Source organism: Podarcis liolepis, assembly GCF_965112155.1.
Source record: "Podarcis liolepis genome assembly, chromosome: 1".
Taxonomy (NCBI): domain Eukaryota; kingdom Metazoa; phylum Chordata; class Lepidosauria; order Squamata; family Lacertidae; genus Podarcis; species Podarcis liolepis.
The window spans coordinates 87,319,668-87,337,916 of record NC_139554.1 but is presented as its reverse complement, the minus strand read 5'-3'; the positions used below and the strand labels follow the sequence as shown (position 1 = coordinate 87,337,916).

The 18,249-nt window shown below is 41.8% G+C and overlaps 1 long non-coding RNA gene across 1 annotated transcript; it reads right to left on the bottom strand.

Moving 5' to 3' along the window:
• Positions 1–14,597: 14,597 nt before the first annotated feature.
• Positions 14,598–17,756, bottom strand: LOC310701286. Its single transcript, XR_014522976.1, has 3 exons — positions 17,463–17,756; positions 15,879–16,768; positions 14,598–14,742 (listed from the first exon to the last, which is right to left on the bottom strand). It is a non-coding gene; the product is annotated as an uncharacterized lncRNA (long non-coding RNA).
• Positions 17,757–18,249: the final 493 nt, after the last annotated feature.

Genomic DNA, 18,249 nt, shown 5'->3' with positions numbered 1-18,249 from the left:
AGATCATCCTAGAATTATTACAAAAATTCATGTGGTAATAAAACCCTTTCAAAAAGATCTGTTTTGACTTGAGAATTGCTGTGCTGAAGAATTTGTGAGTGTTTAGGAAAGAAAACACGAACCGTCTATCAATAAAAAAGTCTAATTGTGGAGATGAAAATGAATGGAAGGAAATGAAAGCTGGAGCAAGCTTTGTATGCTCCACTTCCAAAATTATTTTTGAAATTTCTCTGGTTTTGCCAGCCTTCAGGAGCGGAGGCTTGAGGAGAAGAATGAATCCAATAAAAGAAAGGAACAAAGCACATATCTTCATTCCTAACAACAATCATATGAGCGCTTCAACATTCATACGGGTGTGTTACCACATTTTTCCAACCTAAATTTGTCCACCTAAAAATAATCTTGTGAATCTGTCACCAGTTCCCCAATGCAGCACTTTAGCTAAGCTAAGAAACTTGTCCCCCACCCCCAGTTCCAGCTCGATAGATTCTTTGGCAAATATCTGGACCTGGGTTGCAGAGACAGAAGACTGATAGGTGTAACTTGGATTCACACATAGAGCTAGTGATGTGATTTGATGTGTGCTGCAGCCACGGAGTGGCCTCTACTGAATCCTAAAACTCCTTTGTTTGATCTTTGAAATATCAGCTAAGATGCTTGCTTATGCAGAGCAGAGGAATCAGATTCCGCACAAACCTGTTCTCACTACATGGACGGCAAAACCATTTCCAGATGATGTGGAACTCCAGATTACCTTGCCTGATTTTGAGTAAGTCATATGGTCAACATCCGTCCACTGGTTTTTTAGAGCCTTCCGCTCTCCGTTGAGCAGTTTTTAAAATATATTTGGTTGATCCCATTGGGTTTTAACTCTCCCCCCCTTTTTTTAACATTCTTTAACCTCCTTGGGAAATTCATGCTTCAACATTGCATGTGTTTTTTCTTAGTGGGCTCTGAAGAATATTCTCCTAAGCGCAAGGGAGTGATTTACCTCTTTATTGTGTTATCAGGCTGATTTATCTCTTCATTGTGTTATCATTCTCAGGACAACATGACTTCATACACCTAAGCATTAGAAATCTCTCGATACAGTTACAACTTAGCCTCTCCAAGTCAATACAGACTTGGAAACTCCAGCTATTTCCAAACAACACTGGAAGCAATTAAGTGAACACCACAATGGAAAAATCCAAGACGTAGGGAGGGATTCCAGAGGGACAATAAAGGCCTTGCCTTCTAACCCTAAGTTAAATGTATCATTCTTATACAATGCCTGTTAGTAATGAGTACCTGGATCTGAATTTAAGATACAGAATATGGTTCTGAATTTGGGGCACCATGCCAAGAAATCTCCATGGTGCAATTAGCTCTGGTGTTAGCTTTTCAGTAGATGGTTTCTTACACACTTAACTCAGTCCACAACATAGTGAAACTGATGAGCTAGGACTGAAACTGATTCCGGCCTGTTATATTTCAGTATGAATAAGTGGTTGAAATCCAGGCATTTCTGATTAACTAACAGGCTATCTGGTTTGGTTAAACAAATGCCAATTTATTGCTATAAGTCCTAGGCTCCCTGGATGCCCTGTGCAACCACTCAAACTATCAAAGGCTTTCAGTGAAGCACCTGTCTTACTGCAAACTGGCTAATACAGCCAACCCCTCTTTCTTCTGCAAGGGACTTCCCCTGCATGCAAAGACAGGCTCTGGTAGATTGAGCAGACAAGATGAATAGTCAATCCAATGGTCAAGAAGGCAGTCTCTGCATGTGCTGTAGATGGGGCAGATGAGGCTCGTCATCCTGGAAAGATGACGAAGGAAAACTCTGATCCTAAACCTCCACTGCCCTGTGAGATATCTTCTGGAGAAGAAAAGGCTAAGGAGCAAACCCAACACAAATCCAGAGTGGAGTCCCTAAGGCACCTTGTATGCCTCCCTCTGGCAATTCCTGCAGCCAAGCCGGTGCCAAACATATTGCTCTGCTTTCCTTTGGACCACATCAGTGAAGCCGCCTGCCACCTGGGCAGCCCAGGACCTCCTTGCACACTTCCTAGGCTTGCGCCCTGGGAAGGTCATTTGGGGGCTGCTAACCCAGCATCCCAGGAGGTGCACTCATTGTTTCTCAAGATAGACGGATGGAAAGAAAAACATTAGGGGAAATTGCTTGCTAAATGATATATTAGTGCAAAATGGTATACAAAACACGCATATTAGGAGAAATGTGAACTCAGATTCAGACAGATTTCCATGAGGCCCTCTTTATAAATAAATAAATAAATAAATAAATAAATAAATAAATAAATAAATAAATCGCAAACCAACGTGGAAATGTGGAGAAATGAATTTTATGGCTGGAAAAGAAATGAGAAATGGACACAAACTGAAACTGACGGTTTTGTCCATCCCTAGTCACGAGTCACTTGGAAGTGAAATGTGGTGGAAACGCTTTAGGAAAGAGAAACATTTTGTCCAGGAAGCAGTTTCTGGCATGAGCCTGCAATAGAATGCTGGTAATGTGCAGCCCATCACTCCAGCATTGGTTTATCCTCCTGTCAGGGAACCATATGCCTCTGGACTTCTATGATTCCAGAATGTTACCTGAAGAATAGCCCAGATGAAAAACCAGCCATGGCTGTGGCTTTCAGATTTAAATAAGGATGCAGATTTCCCTTTCTTTGAGTGCATGTCTTTCTCTAAGAGGCAGGCTAGAGCTTACTAAAACTAGAAAAAGTATGCTCTTGATGCTGAACACATTCCTAGGAGCTGCTTGCTTTATCACAGCTCATTAACATAGCAAACAAAAGTCCCCTGAGGATCACAATCTTGTTCAAAGTTGCTGGAGTAAGGCGGCAAATGGCCTTCCACCACTACAAGTGACCTTTCTGGTTTCTGCAACTCATGCTGATTTAGAGGAGGAATGCTGGACTGGGCTTAGAAGCATTTCAAAGATTTCATGCTGAAAACATTTCATTCCAGCTCTATTTGTTGAACTATAACTCGCTACCACATTGGAGTTCAGCAGGAACGTTTCCCAAAGCCCCTGTAGAAGAAATTTATGGTTGTTCAAAGCAGCATTATAGGCCACAAATGTGTGCACTCCACATGTCTTTGTAATCACATAATGACTCATTTCCTTAATCTCCCATTTCCTATAGCCTCCTTACAAGCAACTCATAAACCCAGCTCCATCACTGCTCTCCTGGCTAGAATTGGGCAGAATTACGCCAGCTCCTGCTTCTGGTTGGCTGGCTGGGATTCCCTCTCTCTATTCCCCCCAGAAACGTTCCTTCCATTAGACTTTGTCCTCTGCTACAGTGACACCTACTGATGAGGTAAGAATGCATTAACTTCAGGATCCCCCGGCACCAAAGCCAGCCAGCATGTACTTCCTGACCTCAGCCAGATGTTTCTGTTGTGGAGCAAATTAAGTTCACACCCCATGGAGAGGAGCTTCACACAGTTTTTTGACATGAAGATGTTGGTGGCCAGCCGGCATGACGTCAGCAGTTTCAGAGAATTAATTGAGGAAGGGACAGGAAGCTCAAATGGCTTGCGCTTCCTGTTTCTCCATAGCGTTGTCTCGCCCACCATGGAACTTTCTGCATTCTCCTCACACCTATGAGACAGGCACTTGCATATCACACAAGTGAATGAGATGGGAAAAGAGTAGCAAGTGCAAAACAACCGCATTTCCTGTTCCCTCCATGACAATGTAACATTCAACACTGCTTTCCATCTTTAACCTCAGTGAGGTGCTAAAAAAAGAAGAAAAGAATACAGTTTATGGCCTTCACAGTTTACCCTTCAAGACAAAGAGTTCTCAAAAGGGATTACTTTATCCCTCCAAAAGTCTGGGGAGTGGAAATGACTGAGACATCTCACTGATAAATGAGACATACCCAAAGATAGTTCTATCAGCATTTATATGGTGAAATGTCTGGAGTGCGGCAATCAGCCAGGCACGTGCTAAGTGACTTCAGAAAACAACATGGGCTGATAAAGGTTGGGAGTTCAGTCTGAAAGGGCTAGACTAAATTCTAGACCAAAGAGATTTCTCAAAGCTATAATGTCTTTGAATGCTCAGTCTCAACAAAAGGAACAATTTTTGCATTGAGATAGAACCTGGATTTAGGCCCAGGCACGAAGTGCTGCAGCACATCAACATCCCAAGCAAGTCTTCTGTTGGTGAGATTTGTAGGCCGGAAATCAGGCCTCTGTGAAGTGCTGTCTGGTGAACTACTCATAAGAAGAGCCCTGCTGGAGCAAACCAAAGACTTTGGTTCACAATACATGAGCATGATAGCCCTTTCCCACTTGTAGTCCCCAGCAAGTGGTATTCAGAGCCATACTGCCATGGAGGAAGTGCATACATCATGACTCATAGCCATTGACAGCCTTATCCACTATGAGTTTGTTTAATCCCCTTTTGAAACTGCCCAAACTGATGGCCCAAACAACACCTTGTAATAGTAAAGTCCATCGTTTCACTATGTCAGGGGTTCCCTAAGTGGTCCGTAGGCCACCAGTTGCTGATGAGCTTCATTGAGGTGGTCTACATCACGCTTGCAAAAAATGCAATTCAAAATCACACAGCATCTAGCACTGTGCATTTCAATTACCAAAGCAAGCAGAAAAACTATGAAGCAATCCACCAAAACCCTTAACAGTTTTCAAGTAGTCCATGGAAGAAAAGGTTTGGAGACCACTGCAATATGTGAAGAAGCACTTCCCTTTGTCAGTCCCTTATCTCCCACTGTTCAGATTCATTGGTTTTAGTATTATGAGAGGAATGGAGTGGGGCTTCCTATCCACTTTCTCCACATCATGCATATTCTATCTACCATGTTTCGCTCTTACCCCTTTTTCTAAGTTCTGGGTGTCTTCCAGCACCTATAAAAACTCAATAAAATGTCAAACATTAAAAGCTTCCTGTTACATAGAGGAAGAGGGCAAGTAGACCTGTGGAAAGTTGGGAGGAGGGGTTTGCCTGGCCACTAGAAGGGTTGTTTGTTCACCCATCAGCACTTGGGGAAGTGTGAAGTGGTTGGATTACATGGATTGGTCAAACAAACAAAAGACACTGAGCTTAATTTTGAAGTGGAAGTTCAGAGACTGGGGGGGGGGGGGAGAGGCATGGTATAGGTGTTTTATTTCTGATACAAAGTTGCAGAGGAGCATGAAACATGCACTTTCTATTCATATGAGGTGATAGAACATCCTAAGCAAGCCTCTGCCTGTAGAGCTCATTCCTAAGCATAGAATTCTTTTCCTATCATGTTGGTTTTCTATCATTGTTTTATTTAGTATTTTATGGGACCTGGGGTTTATTTAATGTGTGTTTTCTATTGTGAGCTTTAAGCCATCTTGAGTGCTTTTCTCTCTTTTTTTGAGGGCAAAAGGCTGAGTTCATGGTAATAAATCAATCAGTAAAGTCAGCTGACCTGTTGATAAATGAGTGTAATGCTTAGTACAGTCAATCCAACTTGGGTCAGCCTGACTCGGGTGGCAGCACCACTGTATTGAATGACGGGGAGTCACTTGGGAAGAATTTCCATAGCATGCTGGCGCATTGTCCTCCATGGTGGTTCTTCCTTGACCCAGCATTGTTCTGGGTCAGCCAGAAGGCAATAAATGTGAAACTATCCTCAGTGATTCTGGAATGCAGGCAAATGATAGGACAGCTGAACAGCATTAAACAGGGAGGGCAGGCTTCATAGGTTAACACAACTATAACAGAACACAAACTTATTTGTTACATTTTTCATCCCACCCTTCCTCCAAGGAGCTCGGACTGGCACATAGGTTCTTCCTCACCCATGTTATTGTGACAGAATGAGATTTTATCAGCACACAAATTACATGAATATTTCAAAGATATGGTCTGGCTTGACACAGTAACAAAGTAGTTTATCACAGCCATCTTAGAATAGTTGATAGTTTGTACATATCCAGAATACAATCAGCATTAATATACTAGGAATCCAAAGTGAGGAATCACAAAGCAGGAATTCAAGGCAGTGCCTACTTTTACTGCTGAGGCAATGTCCCAGGAAAACTTGGAAGCCTTGATTGTTACTCCAGCTTAGATTAACCAGCGGCAGAGTCACCGCACAATAGGGATATACATTCACTTTGGTAGCAAACGAAATGAATGGGGCTCATTTGCTACATTCATTAGTGTGACAGGGCTGAATGCCAGAATCATGAATGAGTTCCAAATGCCAGATATTAATTTGTTCTTCACCCAGAACTCTGCTTCTGTTCCCCTCTAGTAGCCAGAATACTGCAGGTCAAATAAAGGATGCCGGGAAGGGGAGAGAGGGAGGAAAGAGAGGGAGACTGACACCGTACACTGTCCAAACATTGAAGCCAATGTGTAAAATATCCTAATAGGCCTTTTTTCCAAAGTGAACCCTTGAACTTGGGGCCATCCCACGAAGCTGAATGTTGGAAGACTCAGGGCAAAGAAAAGAAAGTACACAGTGCACAGTTGAACTATGAAATTGGCTCCCACAAGACTTAGCGATGGCCACCCACTTGGATGGCTTTAAAGGAGGGTTAGACAAATTCATGGAGGATAAGACTATCAATGGCTATTGGATGCTAGCCGCATACCTCTGTTGTCAGAGGCAGTGTGCCTCTGAATACCAGTTGCTGTGAATCACAATTGGGGAGAGTGCTGTGGCATTCAGGTTCTGGTTGCAGGCTCCCCATAAGTATCTGGATGGCCACTATGAGGACAAGATCCTGGACTAGAAGGGCCTTTGGCCTGATGTGACAGGGCTTTTCTTATGTTCAGTGGGGAAGAAGTTGGGAAGGAATATAAAAAGGGAAATTAAAGCCTTGTTTGAGTTCCTCCTTGGATTTAGAATGTTTGCAGATTCCTGGTTTATTCATTCCCCATGTCTGTGCACAAACAGTACCCAGTCAGTCATTCTTACCATTCTTATAAGAATTTTCAATCCATTCCATACTGTTTCCTCAGAATGCTTTCTGCTTACTGAAGTGTACTTTCTTTGGGGATTTGGACTTCACTTCCCTGCTATTAGCATGCTGATGACACCCAACACTATCCTTTTCATCTCAATCCAGGAAGGCCATGGGTGTTCTGAATCGTTGCCTAGAATCAGTAAGGGGCTGGATGAGGATGCACAAACTGATGTCCAGAAAAGGCAACAGTACTCTTGCTTAGCAAAGCTACCCATCTGGCAGTGGGAATTCAGCAACCTTCTCTTGATTAGCCGTGTACTTCCCTCAAAGCCAGGTCTGCAGCTTGGAAGTGCTCCTGGACCCAGCTTACTTCCTAGATAGGCATAACATGTACACATGCTAATTGATATAGATAGATGCATGTTTTTAGAGAATCACTATAATTTAAGTGATTTATGGATAATTTAAATATAAACATAGTAAATCTCACCATAGTTGGGAGGACTGGGATCAGGTGACTTATGTGCTGTCCAGATGGGCAACTTCAAGGCCCTCTGTGGCCTGCACCATTCCACTATGCAGCAGTGATGCCGGTGTTTGTAAAGTGGCTTGGTGGCATCAATCCACTGTCCCAGCCACTTTTTTGCTCTGTGATGGTCCACCTTTGAAAAACATCTGTAGAAACATCAGCAAACACAATGCTACCATGAGCTCATTATTGGGAGTATAGGACTTCTACAGTGTTCTGTTTCTCAGAAGTTGTGGGGGAGTGGCACCTGGGTTCTCTTTAAAAGTGAGGTGAATGAGTTCTTTATCTTCTTCAGCAGTTGGGCATCCTATTAATATCTGGCCTATAAAATGGGGACTTTCCCCCATCTGTCAGAAATTTGGGAGGTCTAATTCTTTGACCTCAATCTATGGTGCTGGTTAGATGGAAAACACAGATGTTAAAAGCAACAGAAGAGCACTTGGGTTTCCCTTGGAAAGCAATGGGAAACAAAGGTGAATAAGGAGAAAGAGTGGCAAAGAAGGTGAAATACTTGGGGATTAATATGACATCTAAGAATGTGAATTTATTTAAAGATAATTATGAGAAATGCTGGACAGAAGTAAAAAAAGATCTAGAAATATGGTCAAATTTGAAGCTTTCCTTGTTAGGCCGAATTGCTGTTATTAAGATGAATGTTTTGCCTAGAATGTTGTTTTTATTCCAAACATTGCAAATTGTGGACAAGATGGATTGTTTCAAGAGGTGGCAGAAAGATATTTCAAAGTTTGTCTGGCAGGGCAAAAAACCCAGAACAAAATTTAAGATTTTAACTGACGCAAAGGAAAGAGGGGGATTTGCCCTGCCGGACTTAAAACTGTACTATGAATCAGCAGCTTTCTGCTGGTTGAAAGATTGGCTACTTCTTGAGAATACAGACATTTTAGATTTGGAAGGGTTTAACAATGTTTTCGGATGGCATGCATATATATGGTATGACAAGGTGAAAGCTCATAAAGCTTTTAGAAATCACATTGTAAGGAAAGCATTATATAATGTTTGGATTAGATATAAAGATTTGTTGGAAAATAAAACCCCAAGGTGGTTGTCGCCAATGGAGGCGAAAGCCATGAAAAAGCTTAACATGGAGGCCAAATGGCCAAGATATTGGGAAATTTTGGAACAAGAGGGAGATAAACTGAAGTTACAGAGTTATGAGAAATTGAAGGTTAAAGTACGAGATTGGCTCCATTATTATCAAATAATGGAGGTTTACAAGCAGGACAGGAAAATTGGCTTCCAGATGGAAAAATCAAAATTAGAAACAGAATTGTTAGAACCAAATATTAAGACTCTGTCAAGAATGTACAACTTGTTGCTGAAATGGAATACACAAGATGAAACAGTGAAATCAGCTATGATAAAATGGGCACAAGACATTGGTCATAACATTATGTTTGCTGACTGGGAACAGTTGTGGACCACCGGTTTGAAATTTACGGCATGTAATGCCTTAAGAGAGAATATTATGAAAATGACATATAGGTGGTACATGACCCCAGTCAAGCTAGCAAAAATCTATCATTTGCCTGATAATAAGTGTTGGAAATGTAAAGAAACTGAAGGTACTTTTTTCACCTTTGGTGGACGTGCCCGAAGATTAAGGCCTTCTGGGAAATGATATATAATGAAATGAAAAAGGTACTTAAATGTACTTTTCCTAAGAAACCAGAAGCCTTTCTCTTGGGCATTGTCGGCCAATTGGTGTCAAAGAAAGACAGGACTTTTTTATGTATGCTACTACAGCAGCAAGAATTCTCATCGCAAAGTATTGGAAGACACAGGATCTACCCACTCTGGAAGAATGGCAGATGAAGGTGATAGACTATATGGGACTGGCTGAAATGACTGGCAGAATCCGAGACCAGGGGAAAGAGACGGTGGAAGAAGATTGGAAGAAATTCAAAATTTACCTTAAGAAATACTGTAAAATTAATGAGTGCTAAAATGTTGAGGTTATAGAAAACAGGAGACTACAGCTGTAAAAGATTAAGTAAAAGAAAAGAACAAGGGGAAATTAGATAAAATCAAGGGGGAGGATTTGCTGAAACAAATTTGGGAATTGGGATGCAGAAAGGGGAGGTACGGGGAAGTCGGCGAAGTAAGGTTTAAGAAAAAAGGATTCAAAATTATACATGTTTGTTTATGTGTTTATGTGTTTGTATGTTTGTATTGTGTATTGTTTGTGTTTATATAAATTGTGAAAAACCAATAAAAAATTTTATAAAAAAAAAGAATAAGGAAACAGAATGCGATTTTAATGAATGGATAACCAAACAAATGAGATGTTAATAAGGAAACATTTTCCTTAGAGCTTAGGGACCTTCCACTGGCCAGGCAGATAGCAATACAGTGGTGCCTCGCAAGACGAAATTAATTCGTTCCGCAAGTTTTTTCGTCTAGCGAATTTTTCGTCTTGCGAAGCACGGTGTCGGAAAAGTTTTGGAAAAGCTTCAAAAATCACCAAAAACCTCAAAAAAGGCTACCACACCGCGTTCTATGAGTTGCTCCTCTAAGTCAAGTTGCAACTGTATTAACGGTGTTAAGAAAAAGGAAACAAACTTGCAAGACGTTTTCGTCTTGCGAAGCAAACCCATAGGGAAATTCGTCTTGCGAAGCAGCTCAAAAACCGCAAAACCCTTTCGTCTAGCGAGTTTTTCGTCTTGCGGGGCACCACTGTATGACCGCTGGTACCTCACCACATGGAGCAACAGGCAACAGATCACTAGATTCCAGGTTCTAGATCTACTTTCTTGATTTCTGTTTTTCATTTTGAATATTTCTAAAGAGGAAAGGCTTTCTGATTTAAAGAGAGAGATAAGAAGAAGTAGCACTTTAGAATTCCAAATTATTTAGACATTAATTTGTCAAGAAAGCAAAACATGTCATTTGCCAAAGGTTAATGTGGAATGTTATGCAGAGCAAAAAAGAAAAAAGGTCAAAGGCACAATTAAAAAACAAAGAGATAATTGGCAAGCTGGTAACACTGCTGAGAAGGAGCTGGAGGTTATGCTAGAAGAAAAATGGATGTTAATTTAGTAATGTAACTCCCACAATCTGGGAGAATGTGGATCCCAGAATTTGCTGGAGGGTTCCAGAAGGGTTTGGAATGTTGCTGTGAATGCTGATGCAGCAAAGTATATACCCTTTTTATTCTTTTATTGTTTCTGCTCTAAAAAACATAAACTGAACAGAGGCTTCACCTTTTGTGTTCATATGTGTCTCTGAGCGCTAAATTCTAGTTTGTCTCCGGTTTTCAACCATTGAGTTGCAGCCGAAGGCTTTGAGATTAGGAACCCTTCTCGTGCCAGTAGTTTATGGATATTATCTAAATGAGGCTGGTTGTTTTTGTCTTTCTTTTAGTTTTTGAATATGTTAAGACAATCACAGTGACGCTGGGGAGATTGTGCTCTCTTGACTACAGTCAATAATCTTTCTCTTGATGAATCATGTGTATAAACACAATTTGAGTCTTTTAAAGTCTCTGTCTTGTTCCTGTGAAAAGTTGGAATTCACCTCATTCCTACTGGTTGCACTGAAACTGATTTTCAGTGAACTTTCAGTTCATCGCTTGAAAAGCTTCAATGGGAAGAATGAAAATGCCTACTGTAGCCCTTGCATCTCCTTTCTTATGACACTGACCCCTTCCCCAAGCTAAAAAGAAAGGAAAGCATTATCTCAAAGAAAGGGAATGGGTGGAAACCGTTCAGTCCTCTAACCAACACCAGAGAGGCCATGTGGATCTTCTCATTGGCTGCGAATGTCAACGATGGTGTCCATTTCTTCCAGGGTTCATCAGGGTTGACTACAGGCCTCATCATTCCTAGGAAGAAATGAGGTTCCATGTTACATTTCTGAACAGTGGAGAGCCCTGTGGGACCTCACCCTCATTGGCACATGATGCATGGAGCATCATTTTCTGCCAGGAATGATAGAGCAAGCCCCACAATTGTCAATGTGAATATTCTTCATTATTAGTTTATGATACATCTGTGCCTCTATATCATGTAATCATCTGGGTGGATGACAATAAGCAATGAAAAAGGTGCATGAGGCCATAAAATAAAAATCAGCATAAGGACAACAAAACAAAACTCACTGCAGTTATTTAAAAGGCCCGGGTGAACAGAAAGGATGGTGGCAGGTGTACCTTCCTGGGAAGACTTTTCCATAACTGAGGTGCCATCACCAAAAAGGCCCTGGTGGTTGGCTGCATCACTTTGTTCAGCAGGGGCAGTTGGAGCAGGGCCTCTGAAGAAGATCTTAATATTTGGTAAGTATATATGGGAGAAGGTGGTCTTCCAGGTAACCTGGTCCTAACCCATTAAAACCACCACTTTATAAATGGGAGCTAGTATTTTACATGTTGTTTGCCACTGAGGAGAGCCCCTGCAGGCCCTGTGCATTGTTTCCTGAGTTCATGGGAGTCCTCTGTCTCTGACAACCCCACTGTTTCCAAAAGTAAGTTTCTTTCCTAGTAAAGGAGATCTAGCAGGGGCAATGGGACATGAGCCCCATTTTGAGACAGGCCCAGCTTAATAGGGTTTGGATTTTCAAATACACTCCCCCCCCAATCTTGAATATGTATCCCAAATCCAATGAAAAGTATGATAAAGACAAGAAGCCAGAAGGGACCTCAAATGTTATCAAGTCTAACCCCTTGCTGGTTCAGGAAATCCACTGGTGCAACATCCCTGCTAGGGAGACAATTTCTTAAAGACCTCTAAGGATCTTTAAGAGCCCATTACCTTCCAAAGCAGTCTGCACCTTATAAACTCTTATACAATATATGTTTTTAAGGTACCTTTAACCCCCCCAAAAAAAAAACAACCAAGCAAGCCAGCATATAATGCTTCTTAGTTGAGGTTCAAGCTACGCTTAAATAGCAAGTCTCTGTTTTAGGGTGTTTGTTGGGCATTATGATCATTTTATTTTTGGTCATCTTAATCCTTCTCTCTCTCTGCATTAGCCTTGTATATGCCAGGAACTGGTAAATTAATATCTTCCCATGGCCCGCAAACTAGCATTCTTTACACTGACAAGGTCCTTGCAAGTTGCGATCTTTCCTTTCGGTTTGTGCCAGGAGGAAAAGAGCCGGGCTTGCTTAAAGTCCTCCAAGGGCTGCTGTTTTATTTGATTTCATTGTGTTCCTCAAATCGCGCACATCGCCCTCAACGATACGAAGGCAAAGCTGCAAGCAGCCCTAAAATGGGTCAGCCGGATGCAAGCCTGGAAAACATCCACACCCCGAACACTTGTTCTCATCGGGAGTGTTTTCTCCCAGCTACCCTGGCACTTGCCTCTCAATCAGGGTGCGGTTTTGAACACAGCACAGAAGATTCCTCAAGCAGTTCTTCTTGCTCGGCCTGCAGCCAAGTACAAAATAATTTATTAAACGGCCCAACCCCCAGCATATGGAAGGTTTTAATGCACCGAAATTTATGGAGATGCCTGTGCACAAAGGCACACACGCCCAGAGCTTGTGGCTTTATGGGCTGTGGACCTGCTCCTGCATGAAGGCAGCATGCCCTCGGTTACCACAATATAACTTTTTTGGGAAGAGGCAGGTAGGACTGCTCACAGAGCAACACAATCCCTCTGAAGCCATCGCATGGCATACTGGACAGATTTTTCTGGGTGCGCACTGTTTTTGTATGATGCCCATCCAGGAATGCCTTCAAAAGGGAAAGGGGAAAAACAACAACACATCTTTCTCCCGGAGCATCAGATTTCAGCAGTGAAAGCAGGAAAACAGTCCCATTCATAATAGGTAGATTCTATGCCTTGTCTGAGGCTTTTACAAATCCTCATCACACAGCCCAATACATTGTTGAGTTCCTCCTCCAAAGTGTTCAAGTTAACACTGGGTAGTTTTATAAATGGTGGACATTGGAATAAGTTAATAGACCCATCCATGGACAGGAATGCTAATTGGGGTTAGAGGATGCATCCAGGCACATTTCCCAGAGGCTGGTCTAGAGGACCTACGGTAGATGTTGAATCTCACAAAAAAGGGACTTTCCTTTCTCTTTTCACCACATCACAACTGATTCCTCTTAGATTGTTTCCTAGTGTCCAGCATGCTAGTATTACAAGAGGTGCACAAGAAAATCCATTTTCGCTATAAAAAAATATTTATTTTCTTTCATTCATTCCTTAAAATCACTTATCCATTTATCTCCAGCCCACCCTTGAAGAACCTCTTCAGTGGTCTCATCATCAGTGATGAATTGCTGTTTGTCCCATGAGCTGTTATGGGCATCTGAGTTCATGGCCCCCAACTTCTTTCACTATTCATTGAAATTACACTTGTTTTGTTACTTCCCCCCTCCCCAGTTTCCTTTCCTTTCCTATTATTTTAGCTTCTGCATGTGGTGGTTGTGATGGCAGAGCTGTTTTCAGTAGCCACCATGTTCATTCCTGAAATGCCCTGGAATGTTGTCATGTCTAAGATATTGTGGGAAAATGCAACAATGGCAGGCTGGAGGTGGTTACCAAATCAATTCCACTGGCATTGGAGAAGTGAAGCCCCTCTGCCCAAAACTGAATGGTAAATGAGTACAAATAAAATAAAGGAAATAAGCCCATTTTTAAAAAACTTATGGCATTTGTATCATTGTGAATCAAAATGATGCTGGGTTTATCATGTAAACGCCACCTAAAGCAACCTGGAAATTGAATATTTCTTTCCTAGATAATGAGGTGCTTAAAATCAAACTGCTAAATAAAACCAAACAGTTCTTTGAGATTAAAGTTCCAGGGCTTCCAGATCTTCCAAAATGATACTACGGGGCCCCTTTAAAAGATGCATCAGAGGGAGAGTAATTGCATATGAGTCCTACAAAAAGAAAAGGTATAATTCAAAATGCAATCAAATTGGGGGAGCAGAAGGCTGAAAGCTGTAAAAGTCATTCTCCCTTGAACTTCTGAAGAATCCAATAGCAAGAATATGGAATTAATAAAATTTGTACAGATAAAGGCCAGGTTCCTCTGCATGAAACAAATGTATGGAAGATAGCAGACTGGCAGACCTGTTAGCTCACAAATGGAGGTAAGCTTGATCCTCAGCATATAGTTCTCTACTGAGGATCACTGAGAATGAATAGCACACCAAAATAACTGAGCTTAATGATGTACTTAGACCCTTTTATTCAAAATTATACACTCCTGAGAGAGAATCAACACAAGAAGCAATTTATGCTTTCCTGAATAAAGTTCAGCTCCCACGGCTATTAGAGGCGCAAGCACAGATGCTTCAGAGGCCTCTGCAAGTGGAGGAAATAGAAAACACAATTAAAAACGACAAAGCTGGTAAAGCACCTGGGCTGGAGGACTTCTCAGCCAAATGGTATAAAACCTTCAACGATCCACTGGTCCCACGACTAGATGTCACATATAAAAGACTTATGGATAAAATATGTTTTCTTCTTGATAAGGCTCACATCTCACGAGTAAACTGGACAAGAATCAGGCTAAATGTGACAATTAAGGATACATCTCACTAATGAGTCATGATTATTGCCATTTTGGCAGAGAGGCTACGAAAGGGGAACTAAGGTCACAAGCATAAACGCTCTTACTAGGGTAATCCCCATTAAACACAGTGGAGGTTACTTCTGAGTAAATGTGCCCCGCATGACTGCAATCTTATGCTCACTTCCTTGGAAGTAAGCCCCACTGAATTCAGTGTAAACCAGCTTGTAAATGAATAAATGCATAGCAATTTAGTGGAGGATAACAAGAACATCGACCAGTAGATTGATTTCATTACTATATGCAAAGATAAATGAGACCCAGCTGTTATTGTATTAGGCAAACACTCACTGTTAGTGTATTAGGCACACACTCACATCCCAACACTGAGAAAGTGAAATAGAAAGTTGCATTCAACACTGCATGAGAGTAGTTTCACTCATGCATTAAGATTTCCCTCTCTTCTTCTCCACCCGTGACCCCCATCAATTTGCTCTAGAAGGCCACTCAGCAATTAACAACAGATTTTAAGGCTGCACAAGAGCTGCAGGAGGGAGAAGAAGAAGCGGTTAGGGATAGGATGACAATTCCCAGGGTTCCCTAGGGATTGTTAAACCACTCTGAAAATTATAGCTCTCTGAGTGGAAATAGAGGTCTCTTAACAATACTCAGCACCCTTTACAAACTACAGTTTCCAGAATTCCCTGGGAAAAGCCATGATGGTTTAAAGTGGTTTGCTGCAGCTTCAAATAGATAGTGCAGATGTGGCCATTCTGGCCCCCATTGGCACCTGGGAATCTGTATTCTCCATCAGCTGAAGTTTCTGAACCATTTTCTATGGCAGTTTCATATAACTGTGTACATCTACTGAAATCCCATCATCCCTCATATGGGTCAAAAAGCCCTGATGGATTTGCATCCACCATACATTGCTCTGGCCTCTCCCCCGTCTTCCTTCTTCCCTGATTTTCTTTTCTTTTCCTCCTCCTTTGTCCAGTTATATGAATGCACCCCCAAGTTCTTCTGGTCGTATTGTTTGTCCAGCTGTTTGTTGGTTTATTGGAAGCGTAGGAATGAAATAAAATATGGATTTTAAAAGGAAAACATTACAAGAGCGCCACACCACAGGCTTCCTTGAAAGAAACAACCTAAGATCTAAGATATTGTCTCTGCCTCTTCTCGCAGCCTGTGGATTGCTCAGCCTTTCTGTCCCCATTGTGCTCATATAATAACTTTGTGAGCAGGCCTTGCCTCCATATTCTGCAGCTGGAATGAATTCAGGCAAACTCAAATATTCAGGCAAACTCAAATATTCAGGCAAACTAAAAGAAGAACTGGCCAAGAAGAAACAAAGAGTTACAAGTCACTGGTGGCTTTGCTAATTTCATCCAGCTTGATCCTTCATGTTTACTAGTCAAAAGGCTCCTAACAGAGACAGAGGGAAACCGTGCCAGAGAGGGAGGAGGATTAGATGACATTGATGGAGAGGGGCTTCTTATTTTTGTTTCAGACAGTACATTTTGTCTTCTAGGCACTATTCAAAATGTTTGCTGTCACCTTAGGTACCTTGAATGCATCATACTTTAACAAAAGGCTGCTTCCTACCATGATTCCTTGTCTAGACAAAGAGGGTGCTTTTCACAGTCCCTTCCATGAACCAATACAGGGATGCTATGCATGGCAAAGAAAGTGTCTCTCTGGTGCTGGCTACTGCATATTGCAGGACTCTTTCTCCATAAAGTTCTCCCAAATTCAAGTTTAGGCATCATTGGAGTGTTATAAAGTTTGCTTTTTTCCTAGTTCAGCCTGCTGTGGATTCTGTGAGGGGATGTTGTGTTTACTATTAGCAGGGTCCTTCTTAGGTATGTCTGACATTTACTACACCCCATTTTTTCCCATGGGAATTTTTCTGCACATGCACCCCTTCCTCTATGCAAATCAACAGTGGCACCTCTCTTTCCCATGGAGGAAGAGGCTGCACTCAGAGCAGCTCAGAATCTCCATCACAGATTGAAGAAATTAAGAGCACAGTGCAGCCATGCAATGCCCATCTGGAGGCCTATGCACACCTGTAATATTTATAGCTCTTATCTATAATTCAGGGAACATTTTAAAAAGCTGCAGTTTCATACCCTAAGCCTTCGACATAGGGGAAACTATAAATCTCATTAATTTACTACCTGTATCTTTTCCACAGTTTTCTTGTGGGACGGTTTACTTTAGCAGAGTTAAACAATCCCCTTTGTAAGTTTATGCAGCGATCAGCTTGTTGCTGACTCGTCTGAATTCTACTAATAAAGATGCCTTCCTGGTTAAAAATCCCTTTGAATCCCTCTTAAAGAATACACACACGAATCTGGGTCATGTTAATATAAAACTATTTGGGTTGGTGAGCAAGGCAACCTCTCTGCATGCTTCTGTAGCTGCAACATACTCTGCTTCTGTGGAAGACAATGCTACTCAGTTCTGTTTATAACTAACCCATGAAACAGGTCCATCCCACATTTCTCACCAGTTATGTGGCTAGAAAATAGCCCCCCCTTTAAATACTAAAATGAAATTCTGGAAAAGCAGTCCTCCTAGCCCTGTGTTGTTAGGTAACAAAGTCTACAGCATATTCAGAGCCTTGTAGACTTCTAGATTCCTCAGTACTTGCCCATTATGATGTCATGACATGGTGGCACGAAAGCATCACCTGATTGCTCCTTCCCATAACCTTGATGTCAGTAATGTCTCTCATTTCAAGCATCATGTTTCCATGTTGCTTTTTTATGGATAACCCTGCAGGAAGCATTAAAAATTACAGTGGGCCAGTGGGAAGACTGTGGCCTTGGTTCATGATATCCCCGCAGTAAAGAGAACACAGGCAGGGTGTGTGGGGGGGGTGGAGAGAGAGAAGAGAGGGAACAGTGTTTAAAAGTGGCTATTTCCTTCCTTTCTCCCAGATATGAAACAGACCAAAGGGATGAAATATGCCAGCAGCTGGAGCTAATTTTGAGGTTATTTTATAGCAAGAGCTACAACACAATAAAGCACTAACCCTGAATGTGGCTTTGCGCTTTGTGTCTGACCTTCTGAAATTGTTCTGACTGGAGCTTCTTAGCCTCGTTGTGTCATGTCTGCTCCCTTGCCGTGCACACATGATAAACCCCATGTCCGTTTCTGGTAGCAAAGAATGCTGCAAATGTACATGAAGTGCTCAAGAGGGTGGTTGGGAGACAACAGATGCAGCAGATACCTTGACTTGTGCGCACACACAAATCAGATTTCAAGGGTAGCTTTTTGTGATATGACTGTAA